The sequence below is a fragment of the Dasypus novemcinctus genome, chromosome 27 (assembly GCF_030445035.2).
Source record: "Dasypus novemcinctus isolate mDasNov1 chromosome 27, mDasNov1.1.hap2, whole genome shotgun sequence".
NCBI classification, from domain to species: Eukaryota; Metazoa; Chordata; class Mammalia; order Cingulata; family Dasypodidae; genus Dasypus; species Dasypus novemcinctus.
Genome location: NC_080699.1, coordinates 3,324,122 through 3,340,337, shown reverse-complemented (window position 1 = coordinate 3,340,337; position 16,216 = coordinate 3,324,122).

Below are 16,216 nucleotides of genomic sequence, written 5' to 3'. Positions count from 1 at the left end.
TTTACTTTTTCTTCTTAGGTTAATTTCATTAACGTGAACTTAGATTTTCATTACTCCAAAGATTTTGTACATATAATTTAATTTATTTAATGGGTATTTTATAAACAAAGCGAGATTACACCCAAGCTAAATAAAATTGAAAGTATTATAGATTATACAAGCAATGTTCTCTTTTCTTTTTTACAGGAGGCTAAAACCTCTTTTCTTTAAGTTCTGAAACTGTGAATAATTTTTAAAGAATACTGACTACTAGGTTCCAAAATATTTAATTTGGTTAATCATAATTTAGAGAAGATCTTTCCATAGCTTTTATGGACCCTTTTTACTTATTGAAATTTGGTAATGGAATTATTAACTACCCTTATTTTAAGACTGTTAAAAGATTTAAACTGGAGTATTACAGGGCAAACTAATTCTTAATTCCCCAGCCTAGAAGATAGTTTTAATCCGCCCCACTTAGTTTCTCGCTCTTGCAAAGAGAAGGCCCTTTCCCAATAGTTCCTATAATCAGATTTCTATATGACCTTTCCATCTTGCTTAGTCTAATTTGGGTTCCAGGGATATTTATTCACATATATAACTGCATATTTAATTTTTAACAATTTGAATAGAGTTCTTTTAAGATTTTTCATTTATTAATTTGATATTATTATTACAACATATGAAGATATACACTGAGCAAATAGGCAGACACAAATAGAGTTAGACACAGAAATACAACTCACTGATGTTACTTATAATTTGCATTATTTTATATACCTTTTACTTTAATTTGGGTTTTAGAAACATATTACTTATATAACTGCATCTTTAACCTCAACAATTTGAGCAAATAGGAAGACATGAATAGTTTGACACACAAACATAATTTAGTTATATAAAACTTTCATTTTTTTACAAAATAACTGTGACTGCAAAACATTTGAAAGACTCCTGAAAGGTTTTTTTTCCCTTAATTTGCACTGTGACCTTGCAGTTTGCACAAGAATTTGTTTCTTAACGAATGGCTTGTAACCAAAATGTTCCCAATGCTTGAATACAATTTTCCTTTGTTTCATAACCTTATATATTACTTTGACTTGTATATTCACCGGGGCTATCGAAGCCTCAGCGAGACTGGTTTCTCTCCTGCATTGCCACTCTTAGGAACCCTGGCAGTCAGGGCAGGAGACCTCCTTTATTTCTAAGTCCTTGGAGATAATAAGACTCCAGTGGATGTTCAACCCCGAGGGTCAAGAATTCCACCAGGCAGCAATTCAGTCCACACTTGAAATCCTGAGAGAAAGCAGGGCCACTAATACCAGTAGGACAGGAGACAGGGATGTCCCATGTCTGCTTTTCCCTGGACTATAGGGGCAGAAGCTGTTATAAAATAATCATAAGCAAAGGCAGGGGTGAGGCTAGGTTTGAAGTGACCGTAAATGAAGGAAAGGTTACTTTAGAATTTACACTTAGAATAATAGGTTCAGGCTAAATTCACCCAGTTATAATTTCAGTTATTATCTTCTTTCTGCTGTTTTATAAGGTAAGTGCATCTATAAATGATCTTAACTCTTAGTTACAGTTTTCATTACAGGTCCAAGTATAATTATAACATAGATTATATCTATCCTTACAGAACAGTTAGAATGACAGAAAAATGTAATTACAGTTCAAGAAAAAAATAGATGAGCTGTCATAAAGATATATGGATAATTGGCTGATAACTTGTGCAGATAATAAAGAGGTTTGAAGAGGGAAATACAAATTTAGACAGGATAGATATGGAATATTCTTAGGGTGTGAGATTGTTAGCTGTGCATTCAATAATACAAATGACTTTATTAGGTGGAAGAGATGAACCACATCTGAGGAACTCGAAACAAAAATAAAAGTAAAAGGTGGGAAATGTCATTAATGGACTGCGAGGTCATCTGCTTCAAGCAGACATATAAATTAGTCTGAAAGTTAGTCCCACTAAAAAGAACCCAAATGCTTTATAAACTGCAACAAATATACGTTAAATGGATCACAGAGGTTTTAAGAAATAGGGAAAATCACCAAGAGCCCAACATTTTATCAACCACAACCTTAAATCAGGGTTAAAACAACTAGAATCCTAAAGTATTCATGGAGAAAAAAATACACTACCAGGAAAATAGAATTTGGGGGACTAACGGTAGCTGAAGTACTGGCTTTTAGGCCATGAGATTACAAACTGTTGTGGGAGTAAACCTGAGAACAATCTTTTCTCCCATCCTATACCCTGCAACACACACATGCTCACCCATACAGTTGGGATCTCTGAAGAAATCACAATCTTAATGGAAACATGACCTAGAAAAACAATGCCAATCGGCAAAGTGGATCTACACAGCACACTAGACCCAGTTCCAGAGAGGGATAATAATCAATACGATTATCCCTAATTTCCCCTGAAAATTAGTAACCATATGTCTGCACTTATGTGGATCTGAAGAGTGAATGTATAAAACTCATACCAAAGGAAACATCTAAGGATAAGAAATTATATTACAAAAACTAGTATTTTCTCTTGATAAACTGCAGAAGCAAAATTCCACACACATGCATGATAAAGTATCTTAGAAAAATAGGACCGGGGAATAAGATTTAGCCTCAAAAAGAGAGGCTCAAAAAATTGCTTTCAGGAAAGAAGCAAATTTGTAGTGAAACCATAAAAGTAGATCATTTAAAATAAGGAACAAGTCTGTTCACTATCATTCAATATTCTATGGAAAGTACTTTCCAGTCCAGAAGGACTGTAAATATGGGTATATATATATTCACATATTAATAATATAATATTCCATCTAATTTTTAGAATTAATTAAATAATTTGGCAGGGTGGCTGGATATAAGAGTAATATACAAACATCTATTGGATTTCCATTCACAGAAAACAAACATTAAAGAATATAATTTCAGAGGGAAGTGGACTTGGCCCCATGGATAGGGCGTCCGTCTACCACATGGGAGGTCCACGGTTCAAATGCCAGGCCTCCTTGACCCGTGTGGAACTGGCCCATGCGCAGTGCTGATGCACAAGTGCCGTGCCACGCAGTGGCATCCCCGCGTAGGGGAGCCCCATGCGCAAGGAGTGTGCTCCATAAGGAGAGCCGCCCAGCATGAAAGAAAGTGCAGCCTGTCCAGGAATGGCGCCGCACACACGGAGAGCTGACACAACAAGATGATGCAACAAAAAGAAACACAGATTCCTGTGCCGCTGACAATAGCAGAAGTGGACAAAAGAAGATGCAGCAAATAGACACAGAGAACAGACAACTAGGGTGGGGGGGAAGGGGAGAGAAATAAAGAAATAAATAAATCTTTTTTAAAAAAGAATATAATTTCAGAAAAAAGATTTATATAATACATCATATATAGATATATGTATATACATGATATTTATTAACAAACCTGGAATATATTTATATAAACTTAATATAGAAAATTTTTAAACTTTAAGACATTTAAGTTGAACTAAATAAATGGAGGAATATCCTGTGATCATGGAAGAAATAGTACCATAAAATTTCTATATGAACAAAGTTTAAAAGTTATTTGTAAAAATTGGTAAGTTGATACTAAACTTTCTATAGAAAAGCTAATGCCAATAAAATTTTGATAAATAATATCATGAGAAACTGTAACCTATCAAGAATTATCATAAACCTATTGAAATTAAGTAAGAGATGTAAGTATCGACAAGCATACAGAAGACAGAGAAAAAAAGGGGGGGGGGGACAGAGAGATAGAAAAAAGAGAGAGACCAGGAACAAAACAATGTATACATGAAAACTTAACAGCTGAGGAGGTGAAGAGGAAGAATTAAAGATTGGTGGGGAAACAATGGTTTATTAAATAAAACTGGAAAAATATTTTCATATGGAAAACAAATGAAACTGTTTTTTTTTCACTTAACACCATTCACAAAAATTAACTCCGAGTCCAGTTCTCCTGGAATAAATGTAAATGTAAAAAACAAAACAAAAATTTAGAAAATAGGAAACATCTATATAGCCTTGATGAAATAAAAATGTTTTATAAAGCCACAAAAAGCACAAACCAAAAGGGGAAAAATATATAATTTCAATTACATTAATGAACATTAAGTCTATTCCAAAGACTTCTTAAAAGTAAAAAGATCAGTCCATAAGCCTACGAAAAATATTGCCATTGAGTAAGTATATAGAATATATAAAAATCTCCAAGATTAACTAAAAAAAGACAGTCAAAATGGGCATTTCATAAAACAGGAAATATGAATGAACAAATAACATTTGAAAATATATCCAATTTCACTGGTTATTGGAAAAATTAAGCAGTAAAACCAACATGACATATTTTACAGCCTCAATTCAAAAAAGGAAAAGTCTGACAATAAATACCACATGCATATAGAGTAAGAAGATCTCATCCATTAGTGATGGAAGTGTAACTGGCAAGAAAACAGTTTGGAAAACGATTTGACAATTGCAAGTAAATGGAATATACCAACCAGCACCTACATGGATCAAATTAAAAAACATAATTTTGAATTAAAAAGCAAGCCACAGGTGAATGCATAAAGAAAAAGTGACATAAACTTCAAAATATTTTTAAAAGCTGTACATATGTCTAGTGTTAAAAGAAAATGAGGTAACTAATAATGCTAACCTTTGAAATTTGTAATTGATTTTATTTGTGATTTCAAGATGAAGACATTAGAGATTCTTTAAGAGAACTTAAAAGATTAATTTGTTAGCTTAATAAGAATTACTTAAGTTATTAAGAAGACTTCTGTGTATTAGTTTTAGAAGTATGTCCTATCTAGCATTTGAAAGCCATTTTATAAAAAGTTAAATGTATTATATAATTAATTTAAAAGGTTTACATGACTTTAACTACATTCTAAGTGGGAATATTTTTAAAATTGTTTAATCTATTGAGTTTTACTTTGATGTGATCATATTTCCAATGAAAATTACATGATTTATCATAATGTCGAGTTGAACTAATAGGCTTAAAATCTAAGTTTCTAATCTGCAATTTTAAGAGATTTGATGTTAATTCTTAAATGAGGTAATTGTAGCTAGTTTTGGTCACACACAGAAATATCCTTTGGACGTTAAAACAAGAAAATAAAAAAGACAACATTGACAGGAAACTGAGAAATCACAAAAATGCAAAACAAGATAAAGAGGGAATAAATAAGTTGAAATGGATCGTGGTAGAATTTGAAAGGAAATTCCCAACTCACAGGATTTATTTATTCAGTGTGGGCTCTGAGGCCAGGCATCCCTAGATTCGGATTCAGCTCACCTCTTCGTAGCTTGGTGACTTTGCTCACTTACGAACTTGAATTTAATGTCACTAATCCTCTGCTGCTCTGATGCTAATTTTGGCTCCCTAGTTCAAGGTTTCTGCGAACACTCAGGGACATGATACATGTAGACCACGTTCACGGCGCCGGACTCAGCTATTACTGCTGCGGCCAACCACTACACAACTGGAGTTAATTACTGAAACTCACTTAATCACTGGGTCAGTTCCGAGGTCAAAAGGACCAGAGAGTAATCCATTCAGATATTTATTGACAGTCCAATCAATTTTTGAAGCATTGATACTGATTCAGACACTTTGAATTTATGGACACATATAAATTCAGAGAAAGTGATATTCTGTACAAATAAAGAGAGCCTAGCCTATGTGTTATATCTGCCACCCTCCACATGAATGCTAAGTTCCTGTTAAAATTGGGAGGAAGAACTAAAAGCAACATATTTATCACATTTATACTGAACTCCCTAGTAAAGCCATTAGACAGTTTTATTATTATTTCCCCTTTAAAGATGCAAAAAATAAGGCATGGAGAAATATAGGAACTTACTTATGATTCTATAGCTCGTGACTGGCCAGCAGATTTAAAATAAACTGCATGTGTCTTAGGCATGCCTCAACTTGCAGCACACTGCTAAGGGCTATCTTTCCCTTTAAAATACTGATTTTCAAAAGTGACCTCAAAATGCAGATCAGCCAGCTCTGGCTCCCCAACTATTCCTCTGAACTGTTTGAAATGTGTCTTTCTCTTTTCTATTCATTCATAAAGTTACTGTGTTGTAAAGTTTACAGTTGTAAAGGTTTAAATCCCTATGTTACTTAATATACTTTTTATCCCAAATGTTTAATATTAATATTTCTGACAATTAGATGAACTTAAGCAAGAGCTTGAAGGCAGAAATGAGTTGCAATTTTTTTTTAACATATTTAGTGTCCCATGCTGACCACAGGTCAAGGAGATGCCACTGTCCACTTGCATGGTTCCAGGCTCTGGTCACCAGCTTTGGGAGGTCAAGAAGCAGCCACACTCCTCATTCCAGCCTTCTGGAAGTTGAAGTAGGAGCTACACACTCCTAGCACCTGTTACCTGCTTCCTAGATACAGAGCTTTTGAGGTTGGTAAATCCAGTCTCCCAGCCTTCATTCTCCACCTTACCCGTCAGGACAGGTATTAGCTTCCCTGGCCAGTCAGTCCTGTGTTGTTCTGAGGGTAATTCCTGAAGGCACAGTCTAGAGCCTGCCACTCTAGCTGCTTACAGGTACCTATTCTCTGAATTAACATCTTTCTGCTGAAAATCCTTAGACTGGTTTTCATTTCCTGTACGGAAACTTGCGTGATACATTCCATCATGAAGACAAACTTCTTCCTTCCGTAGGGACCTGTCTGGGTGAACTAATCCTACCTCCTTTCCTTATCAGATTCACATCAAGTCCAGGAAGTGGCCATGACCAACACACTCACCCTGTACCAATTGGCATCACAAGAGACTGTGAAACTTAGTGTGCATCCCCTGCATCTGTGAATGAAGCCCGCAGGCTTCTTCTCAAGCGTGCATCTATAGAACTCCCTGCTTCTCCTTGCACTCTACTTATTGCCTTGGCTTCTGATAGGTTTTCCACTTTTGAGGGGGTTGGTATTTCAGATGATTTCTCTTTCTACTCAAGAGAGAATTTGTGTTTCTGTTTCTCATACTCTGTTCTACTTTTAGGGGATTTCTAAGAGGATGGTAAGAAAATTTGGACTTAATTCACAATGCTCACGCAGGAAGTCCACAGCGAGCAGGTGTCTTGATGCCCCTCAGTTCTTAAAATAAATGAACTCAGCTACTTCTGAGCTGGATGCTTAAGTTTTCAGTGTCTTTTGTTTGTTTGTTTGCTTTTGTTTTTTAAAGATTTATTTTTTATATTTTTATTTTTTATTTATTTATCCCTCCCTTGCCACTTGTTTGCTGTCTGCTCTCTGTGTCCATTCGCTGTGCGTTCTTCTGTGTCTGCTTGTCTCCCTTTGTTATATCATCTTACTGCACCAGCTCTCCGCGGGCGTGGACCATCAGCTCTCGGCGGGCGTGGGCCATCAATTCTCTGCAGGTGCAGGCCACTTTGCCCGCACAAGGAGGCCCTGGAAAGTGAACCCAGGGCCTCCCTTGTGATAGACAGGAACCCAATTGGTTGAGCCACATCCCCTTCCCTCAATACCTTGTTTTTAATAAGAGTGCTGACAAACTATTCTTAAGCAAAATGCCAAGACCTTTGGTGTGAGTTACATCACTAACGATAGATATAAACTGATGATTCAACTAAACTTATACATTGTTTCCAATTGGGGAGCTAAATTCTCTCCACATCCCATTAGATAGCCATTGGGGCAGATACAGAGACCATAATAGTTGATGTCAGATACCTCATGCATATAGACCTAATAGGTGTAGAAGAAGAAATATCTCTCCCACTCCTTGTTCTTCACTGGTAATTACACTCTTAGCATCTCCAAAAAGCAGTTTCTTTATAAGCATCATTTTTAAGCTCTGTATATTGCATAACAGTTACTTGATGTAAAAATTTGAAATATGATATGCAAGCCCTCTTATCTGGCACATATAAACTGAAACACGTCGAAACACAATGAAAGGTAAACTTCCAGGGAGCTGGTGGAGTCACTGAGTCCCTGCAATAAAGCAGGCAGGAACTGTCTGAAACAATTATTTGGAAACTCCAGAGGCCAGAAGAACTCTGTACAGCACCAGGGAAGAGCAGGAGGAAGAGGCTGATAAAAATGGTGAAGAAAGGTAAATCGTGCCCTTCCTGCAGCTGCAGCCAGCGCGCATCCCCCATTCTTGCTGCAGGCCACCTGGGGTCAGGGCTCAGGAAGCCGCTGGTGACAAGAACCAGGTTGTGTGTGGCTGATCGCAGGCCAGGGCTTTTGATTAGCAAGTTCAATCCCCAGGTCCTGGCTCCAAGGGCAGCTGCTGTTTCAACCCTCCCCACACCCGGGAGGACCGGGGGAGGGGGTGGAGATTTAAAGGTGCAGTGTCTCCCCAGGGCTGCAGGGGAGAGTTAGCTGAAGGCTGCATTGGCTGGGCTGGGATTTGGGGATCCCTTAGAGGGTTCTCGGCACCCTTCCTGACCCCCTAAACATAGCACTTTGGAGTCACTTTGCATCTCCTTCGTGGGTCGTTGGCTGGGAAAGAAATGAATCGGCAAAGTCCCCGGAGCAACCCTCATCCCAGAATTTGCCCTTCAGGAAAAAGCAGAATGGAGTAACAAAAGGACTGTAAGAACGATAGAGCAGACAGAGTGGGACAAAAGCCTGCCAACTTCAAACACCCAGGAGAGAGGGGTCTGTCTCTGCAAACCAGAGTGGACAGCCCAACTGCTGTAAGTGAGGGAACTCCAGAACAACGGAGAACCAAAATCCCGGACAAGAGGGAGGCTCAGAAAGGCAGGGAGGAGCCGCGCCTGGCCTTCTCCTCCCGCAGACCTTCCTAAGAGGAAGGCTGAAGCAGGGAAGTCTCTGTCCTGTCCCAGCTGGGGTTTTTTGTTTGTTTGTTTGTTTTTATGTTTTAATTATCTTTTTTAAAGTTAATAGATCATACAAAACTTTACATTAAAAAACATGAGGTTCCCATATACCCTACTCCCCACCGCCCACCCCATCAATTTTTTAATTGTATTTTTTTGAAGACACATAGATCACAAAAAAATGTTACATTAAAAAAATATAAGAGGTTCCCATACACCACCCACACCCCCTCACCCCACTCCTCCCACAACAACCTCTTTCATCGTTGTGGCACATTCATTGCATTTGGTGAATTCATTTTGGAGCACTGCTGCACCACACGGATAATAGTTTACATTGTAGTTTACACTCTCTCCCAGTACATTCAGTGGGTTATTGCAGGATATATAATATTCAGCATCTGTCCCTGCAATATCATTCAGGACAACTCCAAGTCCCAAAAATGCCCCCATATCTCGTCTCTTCTTCCCTCTCCCTGCCCTCAGCAACTATCATGGCCATTTTCTCCACATCAGTGATACAATTTCTTCCATGACTAGTCACAATAGTTCCATAGTAGAATATCAGTAAGTCCACTCTAATCCATATTTTATTCCTCCATGCTATGAACCCTGGAATGGTGACCCCAGTTGGGTTTAAAACCAAGACACAGATAAGTCAGGGAAGAGCTCCCACAATTTACATTTTAAAATATAATGTACAGTCTGCAACAAGAAAAACAAGGAAACAAGAAATGATGGTCCAGCCAATGGGAAGAGGGAAAAATAACAGGAAATACCAATGAAGAAGATGAGAATATGCACATATCAAACAAAGCCTTAAAAAATGATCTTAAAAATGCTGAAGGAACTAGCAAACAGTCCTCCACAGTGGCTGTGCCACTGTACATTCCCACCAACAGGGAATAAGTGTTCCTATCTCTCCACACGCCTTTTCACCCTCTTGACAAAGTCCTTTAAGGTACAAAAGTGTTGAATTTTGAGGAGGTCCCATTTATCTATTTTTTCTTTTGTTGTTTGTGCTTTGGGTGTAAGGTTTAAGAAACTACTGCCTACCACAAGATCTTAAAGATGTTTTCCTACATTTTCTTCTAGGAGTTTTTATGGTGGTTGTTTTTATAGCTAATTATTATATATGGTATGAGAAAGGGGTCTTCTTTCTTTCTTTGGATATGGCTATCCGGTTCTCCCAGCACCGTTTGTTGAATAGACTGTTCTGGCCCACGTGGATGAGCTTAACAGCCTTGTCAAAAATCACTTAACTGTAGATGTGAGAATCTCTATTCAGTTCCATTGGTCAATCTGTCTGTCCTTATGCCAGTACCATGCTGTTTTTACCACTGTAGCTAAGTTATATGCTTTAAAGTCAGGAAGTGAGAGTCCTCCAACTTTGTTCTTGTTTTGAAAGATATTTTTGACTATTTAGGGCCCCTTACCCTTATTGCCATTTCCATTTCTGAAAAGAAAAAAAAAAACTTTCGGGAGCTTTATAGGGATTGTGTTGAATCTGTAAGTTAGTTTGGGTAGAATTAACATCTTAACAGTATTTAGCCTTCCAATCCATCAATATGGAATGTCCTTCCATTCCTTTAAGTCTTGTTTGGTTTCTTTTAGCAATGTTTTTGTAGTTTTCTGAACACAAGTTCTTTATGCCTTGGCTAAGTTTACTTCTAAGTATTTCATTGCTTTAGTCATTTGAATGTAGACTTGCCCTGGGACCCAGCAGTACCACTGCTAGGTATATATCCAGAAGTGCCAAGAGTAGAGACATGAATAGACATTTGCACCCTGATGCTCATAGCAGCATATTCACCATAGCCAAAAGGTGGAAACAACCCAGGTGCCCACCAACTAAAGAATGGATAAACAAATAGTGGAGTATACACATGATGGAATGTTATACAGGAGTAAGAAGAAATGAAGTTGTGAAACATAAGACAACATGGGTGAGCCTGGAGGGCATTATGTTGAGTCATAATGTCTGGCTTATGCAAGCTAGACACAAAAGGACAAATATTGTATGATTGCACTACTATGAATTATATATATTATGTGAAATATATATATAATGTGAAATATGAATATGGAAAAAATTGCATACATAAGACCATTTTTCTTTGAAGCTGAATAAATATAGGTTAATACTACAAAATGTTAATATCAGACAAAAAAATTTCACTAAGTGAAGGAGACCAGGCACAGCACAGAGTACTACATATTTTATGATTCCATTTATATAAAATGTAAATATAAATCAATTTATAAAGATGAAATTAGATTAGTGGTTATGCAGGGCTGTGAAAGGAATGTTAAGGGGTGTGGAGTCTTTTTTTTTTTTTTTTGAGTAATGAAATTGTTCTAAAATTTTTGAGATGATGAATGTACAACATTGTAATTATACTAAAAGCCATTGATTATACACTTTGGATAGATCATATGGTAATGAATATATCTCAATAAAACTGCTTAGTAAACAAATAAATAATTATGCAATAATAGCCAGAAATAGCAGCTGTGTACAGCAAGAGAGCCATAGAGAAATTGAGAGGTGAGGAATTTTCTTGTTTGTCTGTTTTTTGTTTATTATTATTGAAATAAAAATGCTCTAATAATTATTGAAATGATGAATGTACAGCTATGTGATTATACCAAATACCATTGATTTTACACTTTGGATGAATTGTATGCTTTATTAATATGAATCATAGAATGATTTATTTTAAAAAATGCTTAAGGAGATGAAGGAAAGTACAGAGAAAGGATTGCAGGATATGGAAAACAGTGAAATGAACTACATGACAGTCTAAGTAAAGAGATAGAAATTTTTGAAACAGAGCAAACAGAACTACTGGAGTTGAAGACCAAAATATTGAAATGAAAAATGTCCAGGAGGGTTTCAAGAGCTAAATGGAGCTGGCAGAAGAAAGAATCAGTAAATTAAAGCAAGACACATGAAATGAAACAGGCTGATGAGCAGAAGGAAAAAGAAATATTAAAAGCAAAAATAGCCTAAGACAGTTATGGGACACCATGGAATGCACCAATATAAGCATTATGGGAGTCCCAGTAGAAGAAATAGAGAAAGGGGCAGAAGGACTAGTCACAAAAATGACAGAGAACTTCCCAAACATAGCAAAACGTGTGCACATGTACATCCAAGAAGCTCAGAGAACAGGATAAACATGGAGAAAAGGACACCTGTGGGGCAATGGAAGTGTTCCACAAGATTATGCAAAGATGGATATAGGACATGTTAAATTATACCAAAAATGTATAAAAGCCTATAGGCTAAAATATAAACCATAATGTAAAACATAAGATAACTAAAAATTTAGAAAATTGTATAGTATAAAATATAAACCATAATGTAAACCCAAGTGTAACCATGTTTGAAAGCTATTGTCTCAATATCTGTACATCAGTTGCAGCAAATACAATATGAACATGTAAAAAGATCATTGCTGGGGAAGGGACAAAGTGTTTGATGTTGGATATGTGGGAGTACCATATATTGTATATATGAATTGCTGTGATCTAAAACTTTTGTGAAGACAAACTTAATAATTAGAAAAAAAAAGAAAAAGAAAGGATGTAGACACTGAGGAAGAAATGGAAGAAATTGCCTAGCCACTGTACATACAGGGCAACACTTATTGCAATGATAAAAGGCAAAACATCAAAATTAAGTTTTTAATTTTTTAATTTTTTGATACCCCAATTTATTTTTACTTTAATTTATCTAAATTAGTATGCATTCTATATGTAACCTTTAAACCCATCACTATATTCCATTTTACTATTAATGGAACCTGGCAATATATTAGGCTTCATTTTTTAAGAAGTTTTGGATCATGGAGAGATTCAACTATGGTAGAGGAGGAATACTGGTGTGGGGTGTTGATAGGGGGCACATGGTTGGGAGGGAGTTCGCCAGGGCATGTATACAATGTACATAAAAAATGTTTGGATATTTTCATAGTGGTTTAGTTAAAAATGACAACTAAGGGAGTTCTGGGTTCCTAGCCAGGGGAGTTCAATCACATTCCCCAATGGAACAGCAATAATCCCCCAAGTGCAATGGCTAGGACCAATAAAGAAGGATGATCCAACAATGAGCCCTAGATACTAAGGACTATGCTTGTGAGCCTATGCGCCTGAAATAAGAACTAGGCCTAGAGCTGCAGGGTGCCTAAGAGTTACCTCCTGAGAGCCTCCATGTTGCTCAAATGTGGACACTCTTGAAGCCAAACTCAGCATGTAAACACATTACCTTCCCCCCAGCATGGGGCATGACTCCCAGGGATGAGCCTCCCTGGCACTGGGGGATTACTACCAAGTACCAGCTGATGATGTAACTAGAAAACGACCTTGAATAAAAGGGTCAACTCAGACCAGCAGAATATCTCAGCCTATGTGTAAAATCAGGTGTTAAAAATGCTTTTTGACCTTGAATAAAAGGGGGAAATGGAAAAGACAAATGAGTTTATATGTCTATAAGTCTCCAAAAATGAGTCGGGAGATCATCAGAGGGGTTGCCCTTATGCACACCTCAGCAGAGTCCCAGAGACAGCTAAAGTAGGTACAACCCCAATATTGGTTTTTCTGAGGGCTACAGAGACCCACAGTTTCTATAGTCATGGCAGATGGAGTTCAGTGCCATGTCAGTTGGTTCTACTTTGGAGTTTGTGTTCCTGAATGTGATGGAGTTGGACACATAATATATTTCTATAACACACACAAAAAAATGCAAAAGACATCAAGCATACTGAAAGGTACATGAGAAAAGCAACATGTTACATAGAGAAGGTATCCCAATAAGACTGAGTGCCGATTTCTCATCAGAAACCATGGAGGCAAGAAGGCAGTGGGTTGAAATTCTTAAAGAGCACAAGCAATACAACTGCCAGCCAAAAAAATTTTACTGGTGAGACTCTCAGGAAAAATGAGGAGTGGGGATTAAGGCATTTTCAGATAAACAAAAGCTGAGAGAATACCTCACCATTAGACTTTCCTTATAAGCAATGCTAAGGGAGCTCTTTAGAATTAGACCAAAAGACACTAGATGGAGGCTCAAAGGAGCATAAAAAAATAAAGACTTACAATAAAAGCAACCATTTGGAGAATTATAAATGTCACTATTACAGGATAGGAATGTTTGGTATGTAACTCCACTTATTACTTCCTATAGGTGCTAAAATGCAAATGTATAGAAAGCAATGATAAACATAGATTTCTAGGCATACAATGTACAAAGATGTAAATGATAACAAGTGAAAAAATGGTAGGGGGACAGAGGAGTATAGGAAAAGCATATGTGCATGCTATTTTTATGTTGATATCAAACCAAATATAATTGTTATATATTAAAAATGTTAAAGTTTAACCCTATGTTAACAATAAGGGAAACAAATCAATAGAAAGTATCAATAAAACCAAAATTAGGCCCTGTGAAAAGATCGACAAAACTGGCAAACCTCTAGATAGAAATGACAAAGAAAAAAGAGAAAGGATACAAATAACGAAAGTCAGAAATGAAAAGGGGCACATTACTACCAGCCCCACTGAAATATAAAAGTCTATAAGTAGATACTATGAACAACTGTATGCCAATAAATTATATAACCTAGATGAAATGGGCAAATTCTTAGAAATGCCAAAATTACTTACATTGACTCTAGAAGAAATAGAAGATCTCAACAAACCAAAGAATTTGAATCAGTAATCAAAAAGCTCCCAACAGAGAAAAATCTAGGACCTGATGGTTCAGAGGGGAATTCTATAGAATATTCCAAGAAAATTTATTTCCAATTCTGCTCAAACTTTTCCAAAAAAATTGAAGAGAAGGGAATACTTCCTAAGTAATTCTATGATACCAATACACCCCTACACCAAAGATGGATTAAGATACAGAAGAAAATAAAGTTACAGACTAATATCTCTTATGAATATAGATGCAAAAATCCACATGCAAATAATAGCAATCCAAATACAACAGCATATTAAAAGAATGATACAACAGAATCATGTGGGATTTATCCCTGCTATGCGAGGTTGGATCAATATAAGAAAATCAATTAATACACCACTTTAATGGTATGAAGGAAAAAAATACATGATCATCTCAATCGAAGAAAGCCAGGCATTTGACAAAATACAGCATGCTTTCTTGATAAAACATTTAGAACACTAGGAATCGAAGGAAATGTCCTCAATGTGACAAATGGCATATATGAAAAACCCGTATGTAACATCCTACTCAATGGTGAAAGATTGAAGGCTTGCCCTCCAAGATCAGGTAGAAGGTAAGAATGTCACCACTGTTATTCAATATTGTACTGGAAGTTCTTGCCAAAATAATTAGGCAAGGAAAAGAAATAAGAGTCATCCAAATTGGAAAGGAAGAAGTAAAACTTTCCCTATTTGTGGACGATGTGATCCTATATACCAGAATTTCCTGAAAAGTCAACAAAGCTCTAAAAGTTAATAGATGAATTCAGCAAAGTGGTGGGGTACAAGGTCAACACCCTAAAATCAGTAATATTTCTGTACACAAGTATGGAACAATCAGAAGGAGTCAAGAAAAATTTCCTTTCACAATAGCAACTAAAAATAAAATATCTAGGAATAAGTCTAACCAAGAATTTAGAGGACCTGTACACAGAAAATGATGAAATATTCTTAAAAGAAATTAAAGAAGACCACAAAAAATTGAACGCTGTTCCATATTCATGGATTTAGATGTCAATACTACCCAATACAATTTAGATTCAATGCAATCCCAATCAAAATCCAACAACTTTCTTTGCAGAAATGGAAAAGCCAATCATATTTATATAGACGCATAAGGGGCTCTGAATAGCTAAGGCCATTTTGATAAAGAAGAATGAAGTTGGAGGACTCACACTTCCAGATCTTCAAACTTATTACAAAGCCATAGTAATCAAAAGAAGTGCAATGGACACAACCAATCCAATGTCCACAGAGAAAATGTGGAATGGGTGTGGGAAGGGTAGCCATGGTGGCTGCTGGGTTGGGGAATGGGAGGAAGAGATGAGATGTGGAGGCGTTTTCGGGACGTGGAGTTGTCCTGGGTGGTGCTTCACGGACAATTACAGGACATTGTAGATCCCCCCAGGGCCCACTGGATGGAATGTGGGAGAGTGTGGGCTATGATGTGGACCATTGACTACGGGGTGCAGTGATGTTCAGAGATGTACTTACTGGGTGCAATGGATGTCTCACGATGATGGGAGAGAGTTTTGCTGTGGGGGGAGTGGGGAGTGGGGGTGGTGGCGTTGATTGGGACCTCGTATTTTTTTAATGTAATTTGTAAAAATAAATAATTTTAATTAAAAAAAAAAAACAATATGGTACTGGCA